This window comes from Tachypleus tridentatus, chromosome 12 (genome assembly GCF_004210375.1).
Source record: "Tachypleus tridentatus isolate NWPU-2018 chromosome 12, ASM421037v1, whole genome shotgun sequence".
Taxonomy (NCBI): Eukaryota; Metazoa; Arthropoda; class Merostomata; order Xiphosura; family Limulidae; genus Tachypleus; species Tachypleus tridentatus.
The window spans coordinates 113,920,453-113,934,136 of NC_134836.1; the positions used below are offsets into that span (position 1 = coordinate 113,920,453).

Consider the following 13,684-nt stretch of genomic DNA (forward strand, 5'->3'; position numbering starts at 1 on the left):
TTTAAAATCTTTATTTACACGTTTTACAAAGTTTTAAAAGTACTAATTTAATATCAGGATGAATGCATAAAATATGACATGCTTTCTCATCATTTGATATAATGAGAACTTCCGACCCGCACTCACATGGGATGAACGTGCCATTCCGCTGTGACTCGGTGCTTCCCATTCGTGGATCGGAACGATCAACTAAATAAAATAATTATATTTATTGAACAATATTCTATTTAAACAAGTTGCTGGGTATTATAAAATTACATATATTAATTTGAAAAAATGACATGATAATACGTATAGTCTCACTACAGTTATTTGTCAGAAACATTTCCGAGTGCACGAACCACAAAGAGTTTAATATACAAAGTAGACTCCACGTTAGGCTTATTTGCACTCGACAATAAGTGTATATACAAAGTAGACTCCACGTTAGGCTTATTTGCACTCGACAATGAAGTGTGTGTGGCTCATAGATATATAACTGCCTATATTTCATAACACCATATTTACGCTTATTTATATCCTAAGCCTATCACGGAGTTTCCGCTAATGATACTTACCATGGTCAATATTTAACGACCGTAGTGACCACCTCTGCGTCCTCCACCGCCATAGCCTCCTCCTCCTCCGTGTCCTCCACGTCTACCACCACCATAACCGCGCCCACCGCCACCACCATAACCACCTCCTCCGTAACCACCTCTACCGTAGCCACCACCAGCGTTCACCAAAGCTACCATGGCGGTAAGGACGAGAAAAGCAAATACCTGATATGGAAGACACAATACACGTGTATCCAGAAACGTTTGCAACACATATTTACTCCAATAATACAAAGACAGAAGGACTGCCCACATAATATTGAGAAAGCTAAAGAACTTTTACTAGCGATCACAATCAAACCAGGTTAATAAAAACAGTCAAATAAATTCAAGAACCCTCACGATGTGCGTTATCATGTGTTTATGAAATCGGTTGTCGTTGTTTCGAACGTTACAACGTAAGTTATGTTGCACTAATGTAACTGATCGCGCACGACACAAACTATGCCAGGTTTTCAAGTGGCCAAATCATTTTTGCCATACAATTTAGTCTTTGTCGGTTTATTTGATTCGAATTTCGAGCAAAGCTACTCGAGGGTTATCTTCGCTAGTCCAACCTTATTTCGAAATGATAAAACAGAGAGAAAGGTGCCAGTCAACACCATCTACCGCCAGCTCTGGGGCACTACAACTACGTTACCAACGGATAGTGGGAATGACAATCATATTGTAACGTCTTCATAGCTGAAAGGGCAAGCATGTTTGAGGATACGATTAGATCTCGCAACTCTCTGTAGGGCTTGAAAGAAACATTAACAGTACTAACTGTAAGTCAAAATAACTAAATTTGGAGAATTAATCAAAATTTGAAAATAAACAAAGAAACAGCTGTATTAACATTCGATTAACATTAACATTATTAACATTTGATTAACATTAACATTATTAACATTCGATTAACATTAACATTATTAACATTTGATTAACATTAACATTATTAACATTCGATTAACATTATTAACATTTGATTAACATTAACATTATTAACATTCGATTAACATTAACATTATTAACATTCGATTAACATTTGATTAACATTAACATTATTAACATTCGATTAACATTTGATTAACATTAACATTATTAACATTCGATTAACATTAACATTATTAACATTCGATTAACATTAACATTATTAACATTTGATTAACATTAACATTATTAACATTCGATTAACATTAACATTATTAACATTCGATTAACATTAACATTATTAACATTCGATTAACATTTGATTAACATTAACATTATTAACATTCGATTAACATTAACAACATTTGATTAACATTAACATTATTAACATTCGATTAACATTAACAACATTTGATTAACATTAACATTATTAACATTCGATTAATATTAACAACATTTGATTAACATTAACATTATTAACATTCGATTAACATTAACAACATTTGATTAACATTAACATTATTAACATTCGATTAACATTAACATTATTAACATTTGATTAACATTAACAACATTTGATTAACATTAACATTATTAACATTCGATTAACATTAACATTATTAACATTCGATTAAGATTAACATTATTAACATTGGATTAACATTAACATTATTAACATTTGATTCATTCCTATGGTTAAGAGCCTCTTGCTACACCTGACAATGTATAACAATCAGAGCTTAAGATATTAGTTACCCTACTGCTACATCTGACAGGTATCAACAGTTAGCAGTCGTAAAGCTATTCTTATTACCCTACTGCTACACCTGACAGGTATCAAAGTTAGCAGTCGGAATACTATTCTTGTTACCCTACTGCTACACCTGACAGGTATCAACAGTTAGCAGTCGGAATACTATTCTTGTTACCCTATTGCTACATCTGACGGATATCAATAATCAGCACTCGGAATACTATTCTTGTTACCCTATTGCTACATATGATGGATATCAACAATCAGCAGTCGGAATGCTATTCTTGTTACCCTACTGCTACACCTGACAGGTATCAACAGTTAGCAGTCGTAAAGCTATTCTTGTTACCCTACTGCTACACCTGACAGGTATCAACAGTTAGCAGTCGGAATACTATTCTTGTTACCCTATTGCTACATATGATGGATATCAACAATCAGCAGTCGTAAAGCTATTCTTGTTACCCTACTGCTACACCTGACAGGTATCAACAGTTAGCAGTCGGAATACTATTCTTGTTACCCTATTGCTACATATGATGGATATCAACAATCAGCAGTCGGAATGCTATTCTTGTTACCTTATTACTACATCTAACAAGTATCAACAACCAGCAGTTAGAATCCTATTCTTATTACCCTACTGCTACACCTGACGGATATCAACAGTCAGCAGTTAGAATGCTATTCTTGTTACCCTATTGCTACACCTGACAGGTATATCAACAATGTTGTTGCCCTACTGCTCCACGTGACAGTCTATATAAACAATGTTGTTGCACTAATGCTACACGTGACAATCTATATAAGCAATGTTGTTGCCCTACTGCTCCACGTGACAGTCTATATCAACAATGTTGTTGCCCTACTGCTCCACGTGACAGTCTATATAAACAATGTTGTTGCACTAATGCTACACGTGACAATCTATATCAACAATGTTGATGCCCTGCTGCTCCACGTGACAGTCTATATCAACAATGTTGTTGCCCTACTGCTCCACGTGACAGTCTATATAAACAATGTTGTTGCCCTACTGCTCCACGTGACAGTCTATATCAACAATGTTGTTGCCCTACTGCTACACGTGACAGTCTATTTAAACAATGTTGTTGCACTAATGCTACACGTGACAATCTATATCAACAATGTTGATGCCCTGCTGCTCCACGTGACAGTCTATATCAACAATGTTGTTGCCCTACTGCTACACGTGACAGTCTATATAAACAATGTTGTTGCACTAATGCTACACGTGACAATCTACATCAACAATGTTGATGCCCTGCTGCTCCTCGTGACAGTCTATATCAACAATGTTGTTGCCCTACTGCTCCACGTGACAGTCTATATAAACAATGTTGTTGCACTAATGCTACACGTGACAATCTATATCAACAATGTTGATGCCCTGCTGCTCCACGTGACAGTCTATATCAACAATGTTGTTGCCCTACTGCTCCACGTGACAGTCTATATAAACAATGTTGTTGCACTAATGCTACACGTGACAATCTATATAAGCAATGTTGTTGCCCTACTGCTACACGTGACAGTCTATATAAACAATGTTGTTGCACTAATGCTACACGTGACAATCTATATCAACAATGTTGTTGCCCTACTGCTCCACGTGACAGTCTATATAAACAATGTTGCTACCCTACTGCTCCACGTGACAGTCTATATAAACAATGTTGTTGCACTAATGCTACACGTGACAATCTATATCAACAATGTTGTTGCCCTACTGCTCCACGTGACAGTCTATATCAACAATGTTGTTGCCCTACTGCTCCACGTGACAGTCTATATAAACAATGTTGTTGCACTAATGCTACACGTGACAATCTATATAAGCAATGTTGTTGCCCTACTGCTACACGTGACAGTCTATATAAACAATGTTGTTGCACTTATGCTACACGTGACAATCTATATCAACAATGTTGTTGCCCTACTGCTCCACGTGACAGTCTATACCAACAATGTTGTTGCCCTACTGCTCCACGTGACAGTCTATATAAACAATGTTGTTGCACTAATGCTACACGTGACAATCTATATAAGCAATGTTTTTGCCCTACTGCTACACGTGACAGTCTATATAAACAATGTTGTTGCACTAATGCTACACGTGACAATCTATATCAACAATGTTGTTGCCCTACTGCTCCACGTGACAGTCTATATAAACAATGTTGTTGCACTAATGCTACACGTGACAATCTATATCAACAATGTTGTTGCCCTACTGCTCCACGTGACAGTCTATATCAACAATGTTGTTGCCCTACTGCTACACGTGACAGTCTATATAAACAATGTTGTTGCACTAATGCTACACGTGACAATCTATATCAACAATGTTGATGCCCTGCTGCTCCACGTGACAGTCTATATCAACAATGTTGTTGCCCTACTGCTACACGTGACAGTCTATATAAACAATGTTGTTGCACTAATGCTACACGTGACAATCTATATCAACAATGTTGATGCCCTGCTGCTCCACGTGACAGTCTATATCAACAATGTTGTTGCCCTACTGCTACACGTGACAGTCTATATAAACAATGTTGTTGCACTAATGCTACACGTGACAATCTATATCAACAATGTTGATGCCCTGCTGCTCCACGTGACAGTCTATATCAACAATGTTGTTGCCCTACTGCTACACGTGACAGTCTATATAAACAATGTTGTTGCACTAATGCTACACGTGACAATCTATATCAACAATGTTGCTGCCCTGCTGCTCCACGTGACAATCTATATCAACAATGTTGTTGCCCTACTGCTCCACGTGACAGTCTATATAAACAATGTTGTTGCACTAATGCTACACGTGACAATCTATATCAACAATGTTGATGCCCTGCTGCTCCACGTGACAGTCTATATCAACAATGTTGTTGCCCTACTGCTACACGTGACAGTCTATATAAACAATGTTGTTGCACTAATGCTACACGTGACAATCTATATCAACAATGTTGATGCCCTGCTGCTCCACGTGACAGTCTATATCAACAATGTTGTTGCCCTACTGCTACACGTGACAGTCTATATAAACAATGTTGTTGCACTAATGCTACACGTGACAATCTATATCAACAATGTTGTTGCCCTGCTGCTACACGTGACAGTCTATATAAACAGTGGAAGCTTACCCAAATCTTCATGTTCTAGTAGCTTCCAGGAAAATATCCTCTTGACTCAATTCTTACTTAGGCTCTTTTATATGTTCGAAACTAGGAAGAAACAGATCTAGATCGTCACCGGAGTGTGAAATACCTGTGTTAGAACCATCACCATGAATACCTGGTATCTACTTCCCATTTCAACAAAGAAGAACAAAAGAAGATCGTGTGAAACGTTTCATTGACACTTGGAGTCACACAGTGTCCTTCTCTGGAAGTAGGTCGAATTGGACATAAGCGTTAGTTGGTGAAAGAAGTAGCAATTAGAATCATGGATTTGGACTTCTCGATGCGTGTCCTCTAGAACCATTTTTTTATCTACCACTGCTAACTTTGTTAAACCTCAATATCCGCCAGAAAAAAATGTCTTTTGTGTTTTGTTTTGTTTTGCAATCGTTTCAGAAATCACCAGTGCATGAGAAGAAAACAGCTGAGAATATAATTTTACTTTCACGTTTATGAAATGCCGTTCTAATATATTTATTCTAATATTTTGTGCAGTGGGATATAATGAGATGATTTATTAAAATCGGTGTGTAATAATAACAGGTTTTGCTCTCATTCTGAATAAACCAAGAAGCGTTACAAGAATAATAATTCTACAAGTTGCCTCACACGTCTGCGAAGAATGAAGTCGCTTTCTTTTAGCGCAACATATCTGAAATACAATAATCGAAAAGCGGTGAACTGGGAATATAAATTATTAGTTTTTTTAATGTGAAAAAAAAATCGGTAATTGAAGCTGTTATTAACAAGAGTATATTAATTAGTTTGGTTTGGTTGGTTTTGAATTTTGCGCAAAGCTACACGAGGGTTATCCGTGCTATCCGTCCATAATTTAGCAGTAAAAGACTAGAGGGAAGGCAACTAGCCATCACCATCCCCCACCCCCGCTCAACGATTAGTGAGATTGTCTCTCACATTATAACGCCCCAAGGCTTAAATGGCGAACATGCTTGGTGTGACGGGGATTTAAACCCGCGACCCTCAGATTACGAGTCGAGTGCCCTATCCACCTGACCATGCCGGGCCTGGGCTACTCTTTTACCAACCAATAGTAAAATTGACCGCAACGTTATAACGCCTCCACGCCTGAAAAGGCAAGTTTCAGATTGCGAGTCAGCGCACCTGACCTCCTGGTCATGCCAGGTCAGTTATTTTAGAACTAACCCTTTCAGTTATAGCCATAGTACCGTACAGCCCAAAATACTGACGGGTAAAAAAATTCTTAATTTGGAAAATAATATCTGAATGTAAATATTAGAAATGATGTAGTATCGCATTTACACTTAGATTTTTGGTTGTTTTGTTTGTTGATATACACTAAAGGTTGCATGTACTGTGCCCATCAGATGTTTTAAAACACAGCTGTTAACATGAAAGACACTCAGAGCCACTGGAGGGTGGGAGACCAAGATATACCTTCATAAATTAATCTGTTGTTGTTGTAGTCTTGTGAAGCATATAGCTACACAGTGGGCTATTCTTGCTTTAGGCCCAATGCAGGTATCGAAATCCGATGTTTAACGTTACAAGCCTTCAAACTTTCCGCTGAGTATCGTCATAAATGAATAAGATATTCCAATAGCATTGCGAGCAGCTCTTCGGTAAGCGTATGAGAGCCACCTAACTAAACTCTTATATCCTAATGCGGCCCAGCATGGCCGCGTAGTTGGCGCCCAACTCGTAATCTGAAGGTCGCGGGCTCGAATTCCCGTCACACCAAACATTATCCTTCTTTCATCCGTGGGGGTGTCATAATGTGACGGTTAATCCCACTATTCTTTGGTAAAAGAGTAGCCCAAGAGTTGGTGGTGAATGGTGATGACAACTGCCTTCCATTGCTACATTAGGGACGGCTAGCGCAGATAGCCCTCGTGTAGCTTGGTACGAAATTCATAAAACAAATAAACAAAGAAAAATATGTCCTAATGTCTTTGTCTAATACACAGAAAAACTGGTTCTCTTGTAAAATCGAAATTTCTTAACAGTTAAATAAAACACTACGATTGACACAAGTTTCACATTTTGTTTTAAAGGTAACACTATATCAAACCTATCTGCCCCCGAAGAAGAAAAGTCCACCTTCTAAAAGAGGTGGGGGGCTGTAGGGAATCTTTTCATTTCTATCAAAACTTCTTTAACCTACGTGTTTTTTAACATCATGAATTTACGTTAAACCTTTCGCAACAGTTTTCAAAATGTTTAAAAACCAAAAAATAACAAAAGGTCTGAGATTATTAGCGATGATTCGTATCTTCTACAAATCAGAGGACAAAAGCGGGAGTTTCTTCACTCGTATTTCACTCTGCAAATAAGAAAATACGAAGCCTACAATACACTACAATACGCAAGTCGTGTTTTGTTTTTCATGTTACCAGGTTTCTTATTTTCGATTTCCTCAACTTTTTCTTACCATATATGATTTATTTGTGTCCTTAATAGCTCAATATATTAATAACTTTGCTCATATATACGTCTAGAGAACATTCAGCATCTGGATATATGTCTTGGAAAATTTGAAGATGTTTTGTAAGTTATAAACACAATCATGAAGGGAGAGATGGAAGAGAAATTCCGTTGAGATTAAGAGTCATTGTGACGCTTAGGATACACGTGTAATCGCCAGAAATGTGGTTACTTAGCAACTGAACATTTTTCGTTTTAGTAGGACGTTTCGCACAAAAATTTTCTCAACTGTCCATTCGAAGTGATTTACTTTTATTGAAAGAGACGGGTGAGATGCGTTGTTGCGTTTGAAATGTTATCTTACTCAGGAACTGAATATATCCTCTTAATGTTTGTTTGTTCTTAAGTAAAAAACACAACTAAACAACTGGATAGTTATCTGTGTCCTGCCATTTGCCGGTATCAAATCCCGATTTTTAGTGATATAAAAACCTCACAGTTACAGCTAAGCCTAAGGGGCCAGTGGCGGGCTTCTTTAAATGTCGATGTAACCAAATAATTGTAACCAAAGCTTCAGTAACTGTAGAATTTTAATCGTTAACAAATCTGTTTGTTTGTTTTCCAACATTCGCGCAAAGCTACACAACTGTTATCTACGCTAACTGTCCCTAGTTTTGAACTGATGAATCAGACAGAGGGAAAGCGGATAGGCACATCTCTCGCTAGATATTGGCCTACTTTCGACCGACTGAATAGTGTTAATTCACAGTCACACTTATAAAGCACCAACAGCCCCTAAAATATGGAGCACGATTATTTTATTCATAATTATTTATGCTTTGTCTGGAACTGGGTGCGAAGGATGAACCCGCAGATCCACTGAGCTACGCCCGGCCTTTAACAAAACTGGTATTTGTTAATTTACTATACGAGTTCGACTCATTACTAATAAATAACTAGTAAACTAGTTATACACGTCAGAACTACAAAGAAGCTGACAAATTAACGAAGCTATTTTCATGCTACAAACAGATGAAAATACGTACAGTTTATAAATCGTAAGATTTGGTTTGTTTAAAATTTCTCCCAAAGCTACACAAAGATTATCTGCGCTAGCCGTCCCTAATTTAGCAGTGTAAGACTAGAGGAAAGGCAGCTAGTCATCACCATCCCCCGCCAACTCTTAGGCTACTCTTTTACCCACGAATAGTGGGATTAACTGTCACATTATAACGCCCCTACGGCTGATAGGGCGAGCACATTTGGTGCGACAGGAATTCGAACCCGCGACCCTTATATTACGAGTCGAACGCCTTAACCCACCTGGCCGTAAATGATAAGACAGTTATAATTTCAACGTTGAAAAACTTGTTGTGTACCTTCGCTACCAACGACATTTTCGGACGTAATCCCAATAATATTTCACAAGTTTTGCACAGTTAATAAGATTTAGGTTAGCTGTACGCGATATAAACTAATATTTAGGGTGTTATTGGTATTCGTAATATTTAGAAACAGTAATCGATCAGCACCGTTTCGCGTGTAAAACTGTTTATTTACTTACGTAACAAAAATTAATAGTAAAAGAAACTAGACCCAATTTTTTAATTTTTTTTTATCAATAAGTCAATCACAGATATAAACAGGTATCCCTAGATAATTACTCTTACTCGTTTCTCCTTCTATTAACTTGTTTTTAATAAACTGAAATGTTTTAGGGACCTTAAACTTTACTCTTTTTGGATACTTTTGTATCTGTAAAAAAAAAAAATCTCATAGGTTACGTAAGGAATCCTCTCAATATTTAGTTTATGAAATTTACATTAGGGACATGTATCTTCCATCAGGTATTGTTGAGTTGTGGTTAAGGCACTCGACTCGTAATCCGACGATCGCGGGTTCGAATCCCCGTGACATCAAATATGCTCGCCCTTTCAGCCTTGGGGGCGTTATAATGTGACGGTCAGTCCCACTATTCATTGGTAAAAGAGTAGCCCGAGAGTTGGCTGTAGGTGGTGTTAACTAGCTGCCTCCTCTCTAGTCTTACATTGCTAAATTAGGGACGACTATCGCATATAGTCCTCGTGTAGCTTTGTGTGAAATTCAAAACGAACCAAACAAATTCAAAAACTGTAATTAGATCTTAAATTGGTCAAGAGATAGCGAACCTACGAGTTAAACATTCGTACTTGAAAAAAAAAACACACACACACAAAAAACTCATAGCTATTCTCTGAGCTCTTATGCCACTATTAGAAAACTTTGTTGGGAATTTCATAGATTGGTCAGGAATTCGATTCGTATTATTATAGAATGTTATTCGAGTAATTCAACTGGCAAATAAATACATTCCAGTCAACATAGGTTTAACTTTTATCTTGTTTATTGATTTATTACATACTATTAAGTATTTCTAATCAGTTTTGTTGTACGGAGCTAGTTTCGTTCATTTGCTTTAATTATGGTCTCACGACTGGTCTTGTTTCAGACATTTGCTCAGACTCTGATTCCAAAGTTGAAATCAGATACACACTTAGATATTGATTAAAAAGTTTATTTCTTATTAAACGACAAGCGACCAACGGGATATCTGTACTCTGCACAAAGGTGGTATCGCAACCCGATATTTAGCTATAGAATTTTCAGACACATCGCGGAGCCACCGGAAGGATAAGGTGTAATTGAAACCACGCGCAGTCAAGCACTGAATTCCGTTTTAGGACACCAGTGTGATTAATTTTTCAGTTTTAGTTTTGTTTTCTTATATCGCGCTTACAGATGTAATGAATTTCGTAGAGCTTTAAAATAAACACAAAAACTACCGGTTTAATTCATCCAAAACGGATGAATTTCAATAAGAATGATATAAAATTAGGGCAAAAAATAGTGGAGAAAAATAGTACGTCGATATTAAACTTAACGTCGTGTTATCAGACGGTCTAATGAGTTATACAATACGTTTTAAATATCATTGTCTCTGTTTTCTCTTGATCATAAGGGCCCAGCATGGCCCACGTGGTTAATGCACTCGACTCGTAATCCGAGGGTTGCGGGTTCGAATCTCCGTCACACCAAACATGCTCGCCCTTTCAGCCGTGGCGGCTTTATAGTGTGACGGTTAATCCCAAAATTCGTTGGTAAGAAAGTAGTCCAAGAGTTGGCGGTGGATGATGTTGGCTACTTGCATTCCCTCTAGTCTTACACTGCTAAATTAGGGATGGCTAGCACAGATAGCTCTCGTGTAGCTTTGTGCGAAATTCAAAACAAACCAATCTTGGTCATAATGTATTAAATTACTTTGATTTTATTTTGCGTGTATTATTACAACAATACAAAGGGCGCAAAATTTTACACTTGTAATGATATTCAAACAAATAAACAACAGAAAAAAAATCAGAGCATATTTTAGGAAGACCGTTTATTCACTTAATGTAGTAAATATATCAAATTTATTCATATCATATGCCTAAAATTCACAGAGATCTGACTGAATCACCCTGTTGGACGAGTTATATCTGGCAAAAAGAGATACTCAACAACGAATATGGACCTCTAGTATCAGGGGTAGGTTCAGAATTTCTTAAAGGGAGATGGTCCACAAAGTACCTTTAAGAGTATCCAGAAATGAGTTCTTGAGAACATTTTGTAATAACCAATGTAATATAATGATTGATTTCTTTAAATTCCATAGTGCTTTCCTGAGGATAAATTTCAAGATAAAATTTCGGTGATCAAGGTTTTCAATAAAATAATTTAAAAATACTATTTATTAATAGCAGAAATATTCAATCCTTGATATTTTTTGGTACTAAAGTAGGTACAAAAACTATAAGATGATACCATTTGATGTATTGTGTATCTTTATTCGAAGATATAATCAAATTGGCGAACAAGGATCGATTACGTATCATTTTCTATTCGCTGAATTCATGACTGAACATTTATAGAGGATTAAAACTTGATCATGAGAAACCTACACTTTAGAAATTAAACGTTTTGAGACGGCTTGAGCGGGTAACGAAAAACCTTTACTGTAAACCTAGAACATGTCAACAAAATATTGTCATTCTCAGTTACCTGGTGAAGATTCGTTAACAGGTGGCAAAAAGAGCAAAATGCAAAACTGGAACTTTACTACGGATGTCCTCATGGGCCAAACAGATCTTCAAACCAAGTTGAGCGAGGATCACGTGAGAATGACATATTCTTGCCTAAACCTAATACTCTTGTAATAAAGTCCTTTCGTTACCCAGTCGAACCGTCTCAAAAGTTTTATTTTTAGGGGACCTGACGATTCCAAAGACTGTACATGTTGATTCTTCCCTCAATATCGATACAGCCTATACATCTGCAGCGCCACCTTTGAACAGTCAACGGACGACATTATAGGTGTTCCCTTTCCATTCCCCGTTTAACGTAGTTATTAATAACTTTTAAATCAAACGTAAGTGGGTTCGAATCCCCGACACACCAAACATGCTCGCCCTTTCAGCCGTGGGGGCGTTATAATGTGACAGTAAATCCCACTATTCGTTGGTGAAAGGGTAGCCCAAGAGTTGACAGTGGATGGTTAAGACTAGCTTCCTTCCTTCTAGTCTTCCACTGCTAAATTAGTGATGGCTAGCGGAGATGGGCCTCGCGTAGCTTTGCGCGAAATTCCAAACCAAACCAAAAGTAATGTAAATTGTATTGATCAGAATTAACAAGCAACATAAATTTGTGAGGACAATTCTATATAGAAACTGAATTGTGGTCATCAGTCAGTATTCAATAAAAACAAACAACCACAATAGTGTAATATTTCATCTTGTAACTTTGTATGTATGTCCAGCTAACTTCTTCCACGGGTTAACTGTATCAAACTTAGCTGGTGGACTTGGATTTGCCCGGCAAAAGTGTTTTTTCTATACGTCATCTCCCTACCAATGGGACATTACAGCATGATGGTGGCTCTAACTAGGTCTTTATGAACACTGAACCCAAAATTGAATATGTTTCTGACCCCTCATCGGAACTGTACGGCGTCATGTTTGAAACTGTGTTCATACCACACGCACTCATAAGCTAGCTGGGCCAAACTTCACATGCAGCTAAGATACTCTTAGAGAAATATAGAAACAATTGGGGGTAAAAAAAAAAAAAAAGTCTATCGGCACAATGGGGTCTCTGAATTACGCGGGGTTTTGAGCTCCTCAGCATAATGCAGGTATTTTATGCTAGTGAATAGACTATACTGATTCATCAATTAGCTGAACTCGCTATTATGGACACTTCTGGCCGTAATCTCGTAAATATTTCGCAGTCTTCGTGTTTGTTTCAACTTAAGAGTGCTTGTAATGTAAAGTCATTGTAATGACTTTCCAGCTAACATTTGACTGATTTACTAATTTTAGCCTCGTCTTGAAAAACTCCGAAAGGCAAATTGCTGTAAAAACGTATTAGTTGTAGTCCTTAAAATTTACTGTGTTTTTTTATTGGTTAAATTATCTGTTACTGTAATCTACATGTGAAGAAAAGAAAAACAGCATAAAATTATGCTATTGTCGTTTTCATAATTATACATAAAACGAACAAAATATGTCGAGAAGCAAAATGTTATGTTTCAAAACGCATTCAGTGCAGAGGAAACATAAATATTTATTGCAGAAAGAAAGCCCAGGAATGATTGGTTTGTTTGTTTTATGTATAATTATGAAAACGACAATAGCATAATTTTATGCTGTTTTTCTTTTCTTCACATGTAGATTACAGTAACAGATAATTTAACCAATAAAAACACACAGTCAGTTCTGGATTATTTGTTT

General features: G+C 37.0%; 1 long non-coding RNA gene across 1 annotated transcript; it reads right to left on the bottom strand.

Annotated features, from left to right (window-relative positions):
- LOC143233127 (uncharacterized) lies at nt 1-5,594 on the bottom strand. The gene is made up of 3 exons (XR_013017997.1): nt 5,442-5,594; nt 558-764; nt 1-189 (listed from the first exon to the last, which is right to left on the bottom strand). It is a non-coding gene; the product is annotated as an uncharacterized LOC143233127 (long non-coding RNA).
- Nucleotides 5,595-13,684: the final 8,090 nt, after the last annotated feature.